The sequence below is a fragment of the Suncus etruscus genome, chromosome 14 (genome assembly GCF_024139225.1).
Source record: "Suncus etruscus isolate mSunEtr1 chromosome 14, mSunEtr1.pri.cur, whole genome shotgun sequence".
NCBI classification, from domain to species: Eukaryota; Metazoa; Chordata; class Mammalia; order Eulipotyphla; family Soricidae; genus Suncus; species Suncus etruscus.
This window is the reverse complement of record NC_064861.1, coordinates 30,526,741-30,539,261: the sequence shown is the minus strand read 5'-3', so window position 1 is coordinate 30,539,261 and position 12,521 is coordinate 30,526,741.

Here is a 12,521-nt window from a genome sequence, read left to right as displayed (position 1 = left end):
GACTGAATCAGGGCAGAGGCAGAGCCCTACTTGTTGCCAAGCTCATGCTTGGTTGTGCCCACATGGCTCAGGGGAATGTGGAAATATCCACCTGCTCTTTCCGGAGTAAGGGACGTGTCCTCTGCAGCTGGGAACAAAAGATTGAACAATTGGCTTTGGGGCCAGGAGATGCACAACAGGTTGGAGCATGCGCTTTGCATGTGGAGCTCGGGGGAGGGGTTCCATCCCCAGCATCCCAGAGATCCATGAGCAATGCTAGAAGTGACGCCTGAGCACTGAGCCTTGAAGAGTCTTTGTACACAGCCCAGTGTGGCCCAGAAACTGAAAAGAAAACACAAAAATAGGCTTCATGGAAACAAATTAGAAAGCACCATGATGGGCCAGAGTGGTGGTGCAACGGTAGGGCGTTTGCCTTGCACACACTGACCTAGGACGGACATGCAGTTTGATTCCCCCGTGTCCCATATGGTTCCCCAAGCCAGGAGCGATTTCTGAGCGCGTAGCCGGAGTAACCCCTGAGCGTCACCAGGTGTGGCCCAAAAACAAAAACAAATAAAAAGCACCATGATTTTGGAGTCAGACAACAGAGATTTCTCTTTGAGATCATGATAGTGACAGAAATAAGGCATTTGCCTTGCATGCAACTGACCCGGATTTGGTCCCTTGTACTACACATGGCATGGCATGTGGTCCCCTGAGCACTGTCAGGAGTTAGTCCTGAGTGCAGAGTCAGGAGGAAGACTGCCAATGGCTCAATATCTTCTCTCCAGACTCCCACCACCTATAAACCTGTAAACAGGTAACCTAGGGCAGAGTATTGGGTCTTAAAGAGCTTTTGCTATTTCTGTTGGGAAATGGGCTGATTGAGTGAAGCAATGCCCAGCATCAAATCAAATCCTCTGGGGGGTTTGAAGGAGGAGTCAAGTCCTGTTTCCTGATGCTCATCGCTGCCTCTGCTGAGCACTGGCTGCAGGGGAGGGGTGGGAAGCCCCTCCCCCCCTTGGGGGGACCTTGCTGTCAGGGCTGAGTGGCACTGGGCCCCATCCAGTGGCAGACAGGAAAGTTGGAGTCTGAGAGCAGGAAATAGAGGTCAGGAATCCTGAGAAGGGCACGAGCAAGCGGGTCTCCAAATGGAGCTGGTGCCAGTGGAACAGACGGGCCTGTGGGAGCAAGAACATTTGGGTCTCCTGCCTGGCAAGGAAGCCAGGCCACAGGGCTGGGTGTGGGGCAGCCTTGAAGGGCACAGGCAGAAAGGCTGTCACAGGGCAGAGAACAGGGAGGGTGCAGAGGGCTGGCCTAGCATGTTGGCAGAACAAGCCAGTGGATATTTGGCGCAAAGTCCTAAAGCAGCATTTCTGTTTGGCTCGTTCGCCTGCAGAGCAAACACTGGCAGATTGGAATTCCCACTTGGGCTCTCACCAACTCAAACAGGCTTGGCCAAGACTTTCAATTGATTTGCTTGGGGCAGAAAGACTGCTTGCCCAGGCCTGGTGGTGGAAAGCAGGACCGTCCTCCCTGCCCCGCAGCCCTAGAAGCTAGCAGAGCTAGTCCTAATGGTTCACTCATCTCCAGCCCACCAGCCTGATGTTGTCTGGCCTGGGGTTGTCTAGGTTCAACCCCAGTTTGTGGGAAGGTTCTAGAATCCAACTCCAGACCTGTCTGGACAGTAGCCATATTTTTACTTATTGAATTTATTTTTAACTTTATTTGCTTGCTGATTCCACCAGTAAGAGGAGACCCTATAATACAGATATCCCTCATACTTACTTGGCCTATGGTCTACTTTTCAGGAAAAAAAATCACTCAGTGCCCTACCACCAACCCCTAAATCTACCTCCTTTAAAAGAATAAATAGAAAGCACACTCTCCCCCACATTGTACTCAAGGCCACTCGCAGCCCCTAGCACCTTCCTGTCCTTGCAGCATGCGGTGGTTCTGTCCACCTTGGGAAGCACTGCCCTCCAGTACTCTATAACATGGGCCTTCCTGGGAAATGAACACTTCCTGTCAACAGTTGCAAGAAAGCCACCCTGCACCAATCTCATCTGCTTGAGTGTAGGGAAGCCTCGTACCTGCCTCAGATCAGGCTCCTATGTGTGTGTCGCTGTCTCTGGTCCTTTGTTGCCTGGATCTGATCAGTGTCCCACAGGCTCTCTTTTGCTCTCAGGAAAAAAAGAGGTACACACACACACACACACACACACACACACACACACACACACACACACACACACACACACACTTTTGAGTCCCCAGAGACACTACCATGCTGGTTCTTCCCTGCGTTGTGCTTCAGGGCAGAGGGAAGAAAAACGTTTGCTTTTGTTCACAGGCCTGTTCAATCATCAGGTTTGCAGGATGCCTGGACCTCCATGGTATGGCCATGGTGGGAGCATTCTGATCCCCCTGGAGCCAGTGAGCAGCCTTATTTGGTGAGAAGGGTCCCCTCTAGTGTCTAAGAGGGACATGCTGTGATTGCAGGTATCTGTGAGCCAGCAGGGCCTTTTACAAAAAGTGTCCAGGAGTGGGCTTGGCCATGTGGCCTCTCTTCTGGCGTGGAGGCCACCACGTACAAAAGTGCACAAGGCTTTACAGATACCCAAACCTCCAGCTGGGCTCCGAGGCCGCTAGACAGTCCCCCAGAGGTGGGAGCACCAACATTGACCTTCTGCTGCTTTGCAGAATGAAATGGGAGTCAGGAAAGGAATTGTGGAAGTTTCTGGGGCATGGTGGAGGTGAGGGGAGAAGATGATTTTTCTTCACAAAATGCAGAACTGAGAGAAAAAGGCTTTTCTTCAACTGTGGCCAGGTGTCCAACAGGGAACAGGGATTTCTGATGACCTGACATCCACAACACACCCAGTGGATGCTTTTATGGTTCCATGAGGCAGGCAGTGCAACTTAGGTTCAGGAGGTGATATATCCATGGCAACACCTCAGAGGCAGAGGCGTGATCCTGTCCCACAATGCTGCAAGGCAACTTAGCTCTGAGGGCCACCAATGCCCTCCTGTTCTACCCCACATAGTGCTGCTGACCACAGACCCTCTGTGGCACTGCAGCCTCATAGCCCATGTGTTCTTGACTTTCAAGGCCATATTTTGAACTAAAAAACTCCAGCCTTGGCTCTCTCCAGGGTGGGAGTATGGAGCCTCAACTAGGCCCTGATTTGCTCATTCCCAGGCACCCTGGAGCTGCTTGCTGGGGCTCCAGGGTGGGGTGGTAGAGAGGACATCAGGGAGCAGTTGGTGTGTGTGGATAGGGTGGTGACAGCAGAGCCTAATCGGGAAATTATAGTCTGTGCAGTAGAGGAGTTTGGCTGGATTCAGGGAGGCAGGCCCATAGGCAAGCTCAGCTGCTGAGGGAGATGTGGGGCAGGTGCTGTGGCCAGGCCACCCGGCCTTCAGAGCCTCTGGGTGCAGTGTGTCCCCAACACATGACAAACCAACAGACCATGCTGCAGACTCCCCCTTTCCATCTTCTGCACTCACTGAGGCCTTACCCGTAAGGTTGAAGTTGGCATTGATGGGGCACATTAGAAATCTTTGGGCCCTGACTTTCTTTGAAAGCCCTCCCAGTAGTGTTTGGGGACCTGGAACCACTTCCAGAAATGTCAGACTTAGTAGTATGAGCCTGATGGTTTATTGCTTGCACTGGGCAGTGAGGTGCTACTCAGGCATAGAGGTACTGGAGCATGAGGGGGAAAAACATCATCTTAGGCCTCGGAAGCAACAGCGAATTCCATAGCTCTGCTTTTTGATCACATCTGGGTCTCTGCAAACATGGTAACAACCCCTGTGTGGGTTCAGTGACTCTGACATAAGGGAACAAGGGGGTCTTTGAGGGGAAGGACATTTTTGGGGGGCTTAAAACCAAAGGGGCTCAGAGCCGTGTTCACTGGTCTCAGTTCAGTGACATTTGTTGACTCAGTGGGCTGGACAATCAGTGAAACCTAAGGCACTGGCTGTGTGTGTGTGTGTGTGTGTGTGTGTGTGTGTATGTGTGTGTGTTTGTATGTGTATCTGTGTGTCTGTGTCTGTGTTGGGGGGAACCCTGACCTTTGGACTAGGCAGAGTCAAGGAAGTTGGAAGGGCTGAGAAGACAGTTCAAATGACTGGGTGCTGGCTTGCATGAGGGAGTCCTGGGTTTCATTCCCGACACTGCCTAAAACTCCAAAGCACCATCTGGAGCACTAGCCAAGAAGCTGTGCCACCTCACCTCTCAAGCTGTGCGAGGTGTAGTTCAAAGATCAAATCAAGAAAAAAGTGGGGCCAGAGAGATAGCACAGCACTGTCTTACATGCAGCTGATCCAGGACAGACGGTGGTTTGAGTACTGGCATCCCATATGGTGCCCAGAGCCTGCCAGGAACGATTTCTGAGCACAGAGCCAGGAGTAAACCCTGAATGCCGCCACCGCCGCGGACAGCACTGGCAGATGTGACCCAAAAACAAAGAAAAAGGCAAAAGTAGCATTGGACGGGAGGACATGAAGCCTGGGAGAAGCTGGGTGTTTAGCTGAAAGTATGGAGGGCTGGCTGGGCTGCCTCATGTGTTGGGGCGGCTCTTTGGATAAATATATTCTTTATGAGAACAGATTTACGCGAAGTGAGAGAGGAGTCAATGTGGGGCCAAGTATCAACCCCAGTGTGAACTGGAAAGGTCCCAGCTAGGCCACAGACGGGCATGGTTTGGGGAAACCTTGGCCAGGCGGCCCCAGCCTGGCAGGCAGTGAAATGGCCTGTACAGTGTGGTTGTGATGTCTCAGAGTGTTTGCCAAGTGCTTTTCTTTTCGTGAGGTCACTGGGGCATTGAGCCTTCGGTTCAATTAGATAGATTAATAAGCTTTGTCTGATCCTGCTGCACAACAGTGATATAATGTAATAATAGCAATAGTGGGGCTGTTAGCTGTGGTTATCACTCACACTCTTGCAGGCACAGAGGGAGGCGCGGTGCACATTCCCGCACACTCAACCCTTATTTTCCACTCATAAAACTCCCTTCTTCAAAGCTTTTCCAGCCCAACTCCCTATATCCATTTTCGGGACAAATTACCAACACTTAAAAAAAATTGGTCCATTTTTCGTGAAAGCCAACTCGAAATTACTGTAACTTTTCCCCTTCAAGTTTAAATTTTGAAAAGGGGCAGAGGTGAGGAGCTGAGAGAGGGGGGGACACCAGGGCTAAAGAGTGAGGAAGAGGCAAGGAAGAAAGTTAAAGAGGGAGAAAAACGGTATGCAAGGAAAAAAAAAAAAGCAAAGCTGCTTATTTCAGTAAAAAAAATGTATTTTGGGAGTGATGTCTCAGTTTACTCAGGCAGAAAAATGAGAAATAGTGTGCTTATTAAACAGGACTAAGTAAGCAGGACTATATTTAGTAATGCAGTAAAATCTTGGTAATTGGGACCTCTTTAATAAAGATTCCATGAAGGTGCTGACTGGCAGGCACCCCCACACACACACGTATGTGTGTGTGTGTGTTTATGTGTGTGTGTGTGTGTTTGTATGTAGGGAAGGTAGGGTTGCAAATAAATGACTGGATGGGGGCTATGTGTAAATGTTCCTTTAACTCTCTTGGCTTAACTTTTCTCTCAGCATCTTGATTGGTACTTATGATTTGGCATTTGTTTTTAAAAGGATGAGTTTGGAGCCAGAGAGATATGACAGCGATAGGGTGTTTGCCTTGCATGCAGTTGATTCAGGACAGGTGGCAGTTTGAATCCCTGCATCCCATATGGTCTCATGTGCCTGCCAGGAGTGATTTCTGAGCTCAGAGCCAGGAGTAACCCAAAACCCAAAAATAATAATAATAAAAAATAAAATTTAAGGATGAGTTTGAAAACTTTTTTTTATTTTGGTAAAATCTGTAAATGTTTATTTGACATCAGTCCCACTAGCCTGCTCTGCATGAGGCTGGATCCTGAGGGTTTAAAGCTCAGTCAGGTTCATGCTAATCGGCCTCTCTGGAGTGACGAGACCCTGTAGGTAAGAAGGCTGTTCCCTGTTCTGCAAGCCCCAGAGTTTGGAATTTTGAAAAGTTATTTATGGTTTCATAATTTCAAAAGAAAAAGCATTCAGAAAAAAAACTTGGAAAGGCCAAATGAAAAAAAATCTGTTTCCCCCATCTCCCCCTACCTACCTAAAGGTAACTATGGCTAATAACTTGGTATATCCAGAAACTTGTTTGTGTGCAAGTAAGAATGGTACTATGTCTAACTGAAGGTCAGGCTTAGTTTTTTTTTTTTTTTAAACAGAAATCCCAAATGAAAACCAAAAACAAAGCAATAGCAAATCTAATTTTATTCTTGTGTTCATAGATAAAAATCACATACAAAGCCCTTGGGATGAGGTAATGAACACCTATGGAGCCAGGGTTTGATCCCATGATGGTATGCTTCAAGGATGGAGAAGCCCTGAATCTCCTAGGCCACGGGAATTCCCATTCTCCCCCAATGCTTACTCTGCCTATATATATAAAAAAAAAAAAAGTGGAGGGAACGCCAAACCCTACCACTGCAGCACCCTTATTTTTCTTGTTTTGTTTTGATTTGTTAGTTTTTTACTTTATTTTCCTTCTTTCCTCCATTTTTCTCTTCCCTTTTCACTCCTGTGATTATTATTTGGTGATTTTTTTTTCTTTTCTCATTAGCCAGGTGCATTTTTTTTTCTTCTTTTTCTCTTTCTTTTTTGGTACGTGCAGCCAATTTTTTTTCTCTTTCTTTCTTTTTTTCTTCTTATCCTTTCTATCGCAAACAACAACAGAATATACAATCTACAACAAGCTATAAAGTGGAGACCAGTTGCACTAGTATTCTGGGGGGAAAGGGAGGGATATAGGAGATGCATGCTGGAAACGGGGGTGGAGGGAGGACAGCACTGGGGTGGGAGTGCCCCACATTCGTTGTCACTATGTACCATAAATAATGCTGTGAAAAATAAAAATTAAAAAAAAAAGAAAATACCTATTCAAAAAAAAGTAATTAAAGGAAAACAAAGTCTGCTGCTCTACCTTAACTGTAGTGGAGATTGGGAAGAGGCTGTGTTCGATGCTGCATGGGGTGGAGAGTGAGTGCAGATCATGGGCATCAGCTCTAACCAGGGCCTCAGAGGCGTTTCCAGGTGGAAAGCCACATGGAGAGGTCGCCTCTCAAGCCATGGACCAGCTGACAGTGGGCTTGGCTCCCTGGAACCCTGGGCACCAGCCTCTGGATGCCCATGTAGAAAAAGGAGGGGTATATATATTTTTTTTTTGTTTGTTTGTTTTTTGTTTGTTAGGTTTGGGGACACAAACCTTAGGAATAACTCTTGATGGTGCTTGGGGAACCATAAGGAATGCTGGGAATAGAAACTGGGTCAGCTGCATGCAAGACAAGTGAACAAACCTCTGTACTATCTTCCAGTTTCTATACATGCATTTTAACTGTGACTTTTACACACACACACACACACATGTGCACATGTGCACACATACTACATTAGCCTTTTAGATTGTGTTCAGTGGCTGGGCATTTGCCTTGCATGCAGCTAACCTGGGTTCCATCCCTGACATCCCGTATGGTCTCCAAGCCTGCCAAGAGTGATTTCTGAAAGCATAGCCAGGAGTAACCCGATTGCTGTCAGGTATGGCCCTAAACAAAACAAAACAAAACAAAACAAAACAAAACAAAACAAAACAAAAAGTGTGTTTAGTGACACAGTTTAATGATATCAGATAATTCACCTTGTGAAATAATTATCACCCTGTTTTCATTATCCCCATCGAATCTTTGTCCCCCCTTATCTATTTCCCCTCCATTTGCACCCAGCACCCTATTTTTTCATTTTTCCTTTCTAGGTATCTTGGCTCAGTGGAATTATAATAAGTGTCCTTTTTCATTTGACTTCATGTGGTTTCTTTATGTTGTAGTATGTACCAGAATTTTCTTCCTTTCTTTAGTTACCAGGGGCTTGTGTGGAAATGGAGTGGGAAGTTAGTGTATTTTTATTTTGTTTTTGTTTTGTGATGTCATGGATGGAACTCAGGGCCTCACGAACACAAGGTATGTATATGCTCTACTGCAAATCCACATCCCTGACCCGGAACTTCCTCAAGTCTGAATAGCATTCCACTGTACAGGCCTTGGCACTTTGTTGACTATCTGTTACTCACAGCTATTATGAATAATGTTGCCATGAATCGGGTAGTACAAACATGCTTTAAGTCCTGCTATTGTTTCTTTTGGTTATATTCTCAGTAGAAAAATTTCTGAATCATATAGAAAGTCTGTTTAAGGTTTTGAGGAACCACCATATTTTGGCCCATTGGCTGTAGTATCATACATTTCTGCCAGTAATACATAAAGACCCCAGTTTTCTACATTTCCTATTCAGTTATTAATTCTTGAAGTGGGAGAAGAGGGAGGTTTGTGTCATATTCAGTGGTGCTCAGGGACTACAACAAATTCTGTGCTCAGGATTTTCTTCCAAAGGTGCTTGGAATACCATGCATTTCAGGTATGGAACCAGGGGGGATTCACATTCTAGCTTTGGGTAGGGCTCAGATCTTAGCTCCATCTTACTCAGGTGTCACTCTTGGTGGGGCTCAGGTTCCCATCTAGAGTGCTAAAATTGAACTCAGGTTGACTACTGCAAGGTAAGTGCCCTATCTTTTTTTCTGTCCTCAATAACTTTAATTTGTGGCATGGGCTAGCCATAAGCAGTTGTACCTAGGGTTCACTCCTAAATTTGTGTTCAGGGATCAATACAGGGTAGGATTCACAGAACCATAGGCAGTGCTTGGAATGGAACCTGGGCTGGCCATGTCCAAGGCAAGTGTCTTACCTGGTATATTATCTCTCTGGCCAACACTTGTTCTTTTCATTTTTCTTCCTTAATTTTCCTTTGTTCTTTTCATTTTTCTTTTCTTTCCTTTTATAGCTTTCCTTGGGGAGAAGTGGTATGATATTGGTTTAATGATCATTTCCCTAACACTAGTGATGTCTTTATTTATACTTGTACTGGCCACTTGCATAACTTATATCCTTTGCCCATTTTAAAAAAATTTTGTCTTTTAGAGACAGACACAGGGAGTACTCCCAACTAGAGTGCAGAGATCTCTCTTGGTGGTACATGGGTGACCTTGTAGTGCTGGGGATCAAACCCAGTCCTCCTGCATGCAAAACATATGTTTCAGACCACTGAGCTGTGTCTCTGGCCTGCGTTGTCAATTTTTAAACAATTTTTTATTTAAACACCAATTGGTGTTTGGAATCACTGTTTATAGAGTTGCCTGTTCAAGGGAGGAATAGAGTGTGTGTTAGAAAAAAAGAAGCGGGCCCGGAGAGATAGCACAGTGGTGTTTGCCTTGCAAGCAGCCGATCCAGGACCAAAGGTGGTTGGTTCAAATCCCAGTGTCCCATATGGTCCCCTGTGTCTGCCAGGAGCTATTTCTGAGCACATAGCCAGGAGTAACCCTGAGCACCGCCGGGTGTGGACCCCCCCACCAAAAAAAAAAGAAGCAGGGGAGGGAAAGGGGAAAGAGGGGCAAGCTGTGTCTTGGAGTGAGGAGGAAGGTGAGATAATCCCTTGATTCTCTTACTTAGCAGTGATTTGTTGAGCACCAACTATATGTAGAAGCTTGTATAAGCATTACTGTCCAAATCTGTTTGTCTAAGACTAGAATGTAGCTTAGTGGCAGAGCATTTTGCCTGTGTGAGGTCCTGGGTTCAATCTCAGCACTAAAAGAAAAAAAAATAAAGTACCCCAATTTGTCTCAAATTTCTGGCTTCACATGTCTGTTACCATCCTGCCCATGTCCCATTTTGGAACCACAGCCATGGACTAGCTGGGAACTAGTCCTCACAGTTGCCTTCACAAAGATGACATCACACCCTTGAGCCTCACTCAACTTTCCCATTTAGAAAATGAAGCCCAGGAGCTGGAGCAGAAAAGGCACTTCCCTTGCATGCAGCTGACCCTGACTCGATCCCTGGCATCCCGTATGGCCCCCCCAAGCATCACCAGGAGTGATTTCTGTGCACAGTCAGGAGCAACCCCTGAGCACCATTGTGAGTGGCCTAAAAGCAAAACAAGAAATAAAATGAAGTTCAAAGAGAAACTCACGTGGCAGGGACCAGGGCAGGTGAGAGAGGTGACCACATGATTCCTCCAGCACATCTTCTAGTTCCAGCCTGCTCCTCTCTGAGCACAGCTCCTTGCACAGGGTCTGTTGCTCTGGGGCATCCTGGTGCCAGTGCGCCTGTGGCTCCATCCCCGCAGTCATTTCATAGGTGGCACCTGCTTGGAACAGTACCAGCCAATGTGGAGGCGAGGCCAAGGCAAGCAGAGGCAGCACTGGGTGTGGAGACAGGGCTTGGGTGAAAGGCAGCAGGGCTTGCTGAGCCAGGAGGAGATTGGGATTGCTTTCAGAACAAGGTGGATGGCAAGTATTCATCCGGGAAACAATCTGGTTGCTGCTCACAGAGTATCAGAGAAATTCTGGCCCCTCTTGCTCCCACACCCACCCCTCTATCCTCACCCAGGGTTTCCTTGGTTCTCTTCCTTGGGCCCCTGGTGCCTCTTGGCTCTCTCTCTTGGATCGAAGCATGGCCAGCATCTTGACAGGAATTAGAATAATTATTTTCTTCCTGGCCCCCCAGTCCCACCCAATTAAAATACAATTTGGGTCTGAGTAAATGGGTTGAATTATGGCTCTGATCAGGAGGCCTGAGTGATTCACCCCTTTTTAACTGCACAGTGGCAGAACTCTTGGTCCTCTCTGAGTTCAGCTTTTTGAGTGACAGTCAAGGCCTCAAGCACCTCCCTCCACTGACATTTTTACTGGAGCTGGCCCCAGGCCTGGCATGCAATAGAGGGCCTGATGTTGTGTTGGTAGAACACAACAGGAAGAGTTGTGCATCTTCACATGTGGTAAGGAACCTTTGAGGGAGAATTCTGAGGTGAGTGCCCCCTTCTTCTATAGCTCATCTTCTGTAGTAGTGACAGTCCTGTCTGTCAGCCTCTCCTGTCAATTGACTTTGGGCATCTGAGACTGGGCCTGTTTTCTCTGCATCTCCCAGAGACTTACCCAGGGGCTGGTGGTGGGAACATGAAATTCATAATGTAGGGTGGTTCCTGGAGGTGCGATGGGATAGAGAGGCCAGCAGGAATGATAGTCATGACACTGACGATCTCCAAGAAAGCTGGGGGGGAAAACACAGCAGGCCATGAATGATATTTTTGGAAAGAACCAATGGAAAAATTTAGAGAATGATCTTCTAGAAAAGATAGTTGAGAACAGGGCCTTCAAGGGGGAATCCTGGACATAACCCTTTAATAGTGCTACTGATTGGGCTGGGGAGCCCAACAGACTGATGTGTGGGAGACCTAGGTTCCATCCTCAGCACAACAAGGTCTCCCTAGCAGCACTGGGTGTGGTCCCCAAACCAAAATAATAATAGTAATGACGCTACTGATACTAATCCTAGTCAAAATAGCCATCAATAATAAGTACATATTGAGCACTGACTATATGCTCATATCACAGCTAACACCTCCCCGTGTTATGCCATTTAATCCCCTAAACAACCGTGTGAAGTGATTGTTAGTACCTGGAAGGAGAAACAGAAGTTCTCCTTCCAGAAGAGAAATTAAGTTTCTTGCTCAAGGCGACCTGGAGGTGGAGCCAGAACTTAAACCCTTGTTCTCAAAGAAGCCTGAGGATGGTAGAGCTGAGCGCCTGGTCCAAGAAAGTGAATTCGGGAAACAGCCCTCCACTCGCCCACTCCTTATCATTTCCCAGCCAGCTCTGCTGCTGTTTCACAGGGAAAAGCAGACTCTGAAGCTGACGGGCAATGCAGAGAAAATGCAGAGAAATTGCCAGGACTTGCGCCCTTGAGTATGTCCCAGTTGAGGCAGAGGCCAGCTGTTCCGGGGAAGAAGCTTATCCAGGTCATCCAGCTTATCCAGTGAAGAAGCATCCACGTCCTCTGGTGCCCCTTAGTGCCTGTAAACAGAGCATACTTGGATCCTGTCCTCCATGCTCAGCCTGTGGAGCTTCCCTTGTCAGAAGCAAGCAAGCACTCATCTGCTCCATTCTTTCCTGGGCTTCAGGCCTGTGCTACCAGCAGATATTATCATCAATTGTAGGCCATCCACCCTGGTTGGCCATGGTGCATAGCATGGTAAAGTCCAGAGAGGGCACTATGCCAGGGAACAGGGGACTAAGTGGGTTTGAATTTGCTTCATCACTTCCTGCTGTGACTAGCTCTCTTTAAACCTCAGGAGTCTCACCAGGGAAGTAGGAAATGAGGACTCTGGAGGGAATATTGCTGTGCAGGTGAAGGGCCTCATATCTGAGGAGGACACGCAGCTCAGGAGTATGGATCCTGAGCGGGCTAGGTGAATACCCTGGGACTTCCCACTTAAGGCTGGGGTGGGGCAGGATTCATTTCTCACACAACCTCCCCCCCCCCCCCCCCGCCTCACAGCACCCTGTTCTTCTTCTTCAAAAGCACTCAGCTCAATTTGTAATTATACATGTGTTTGT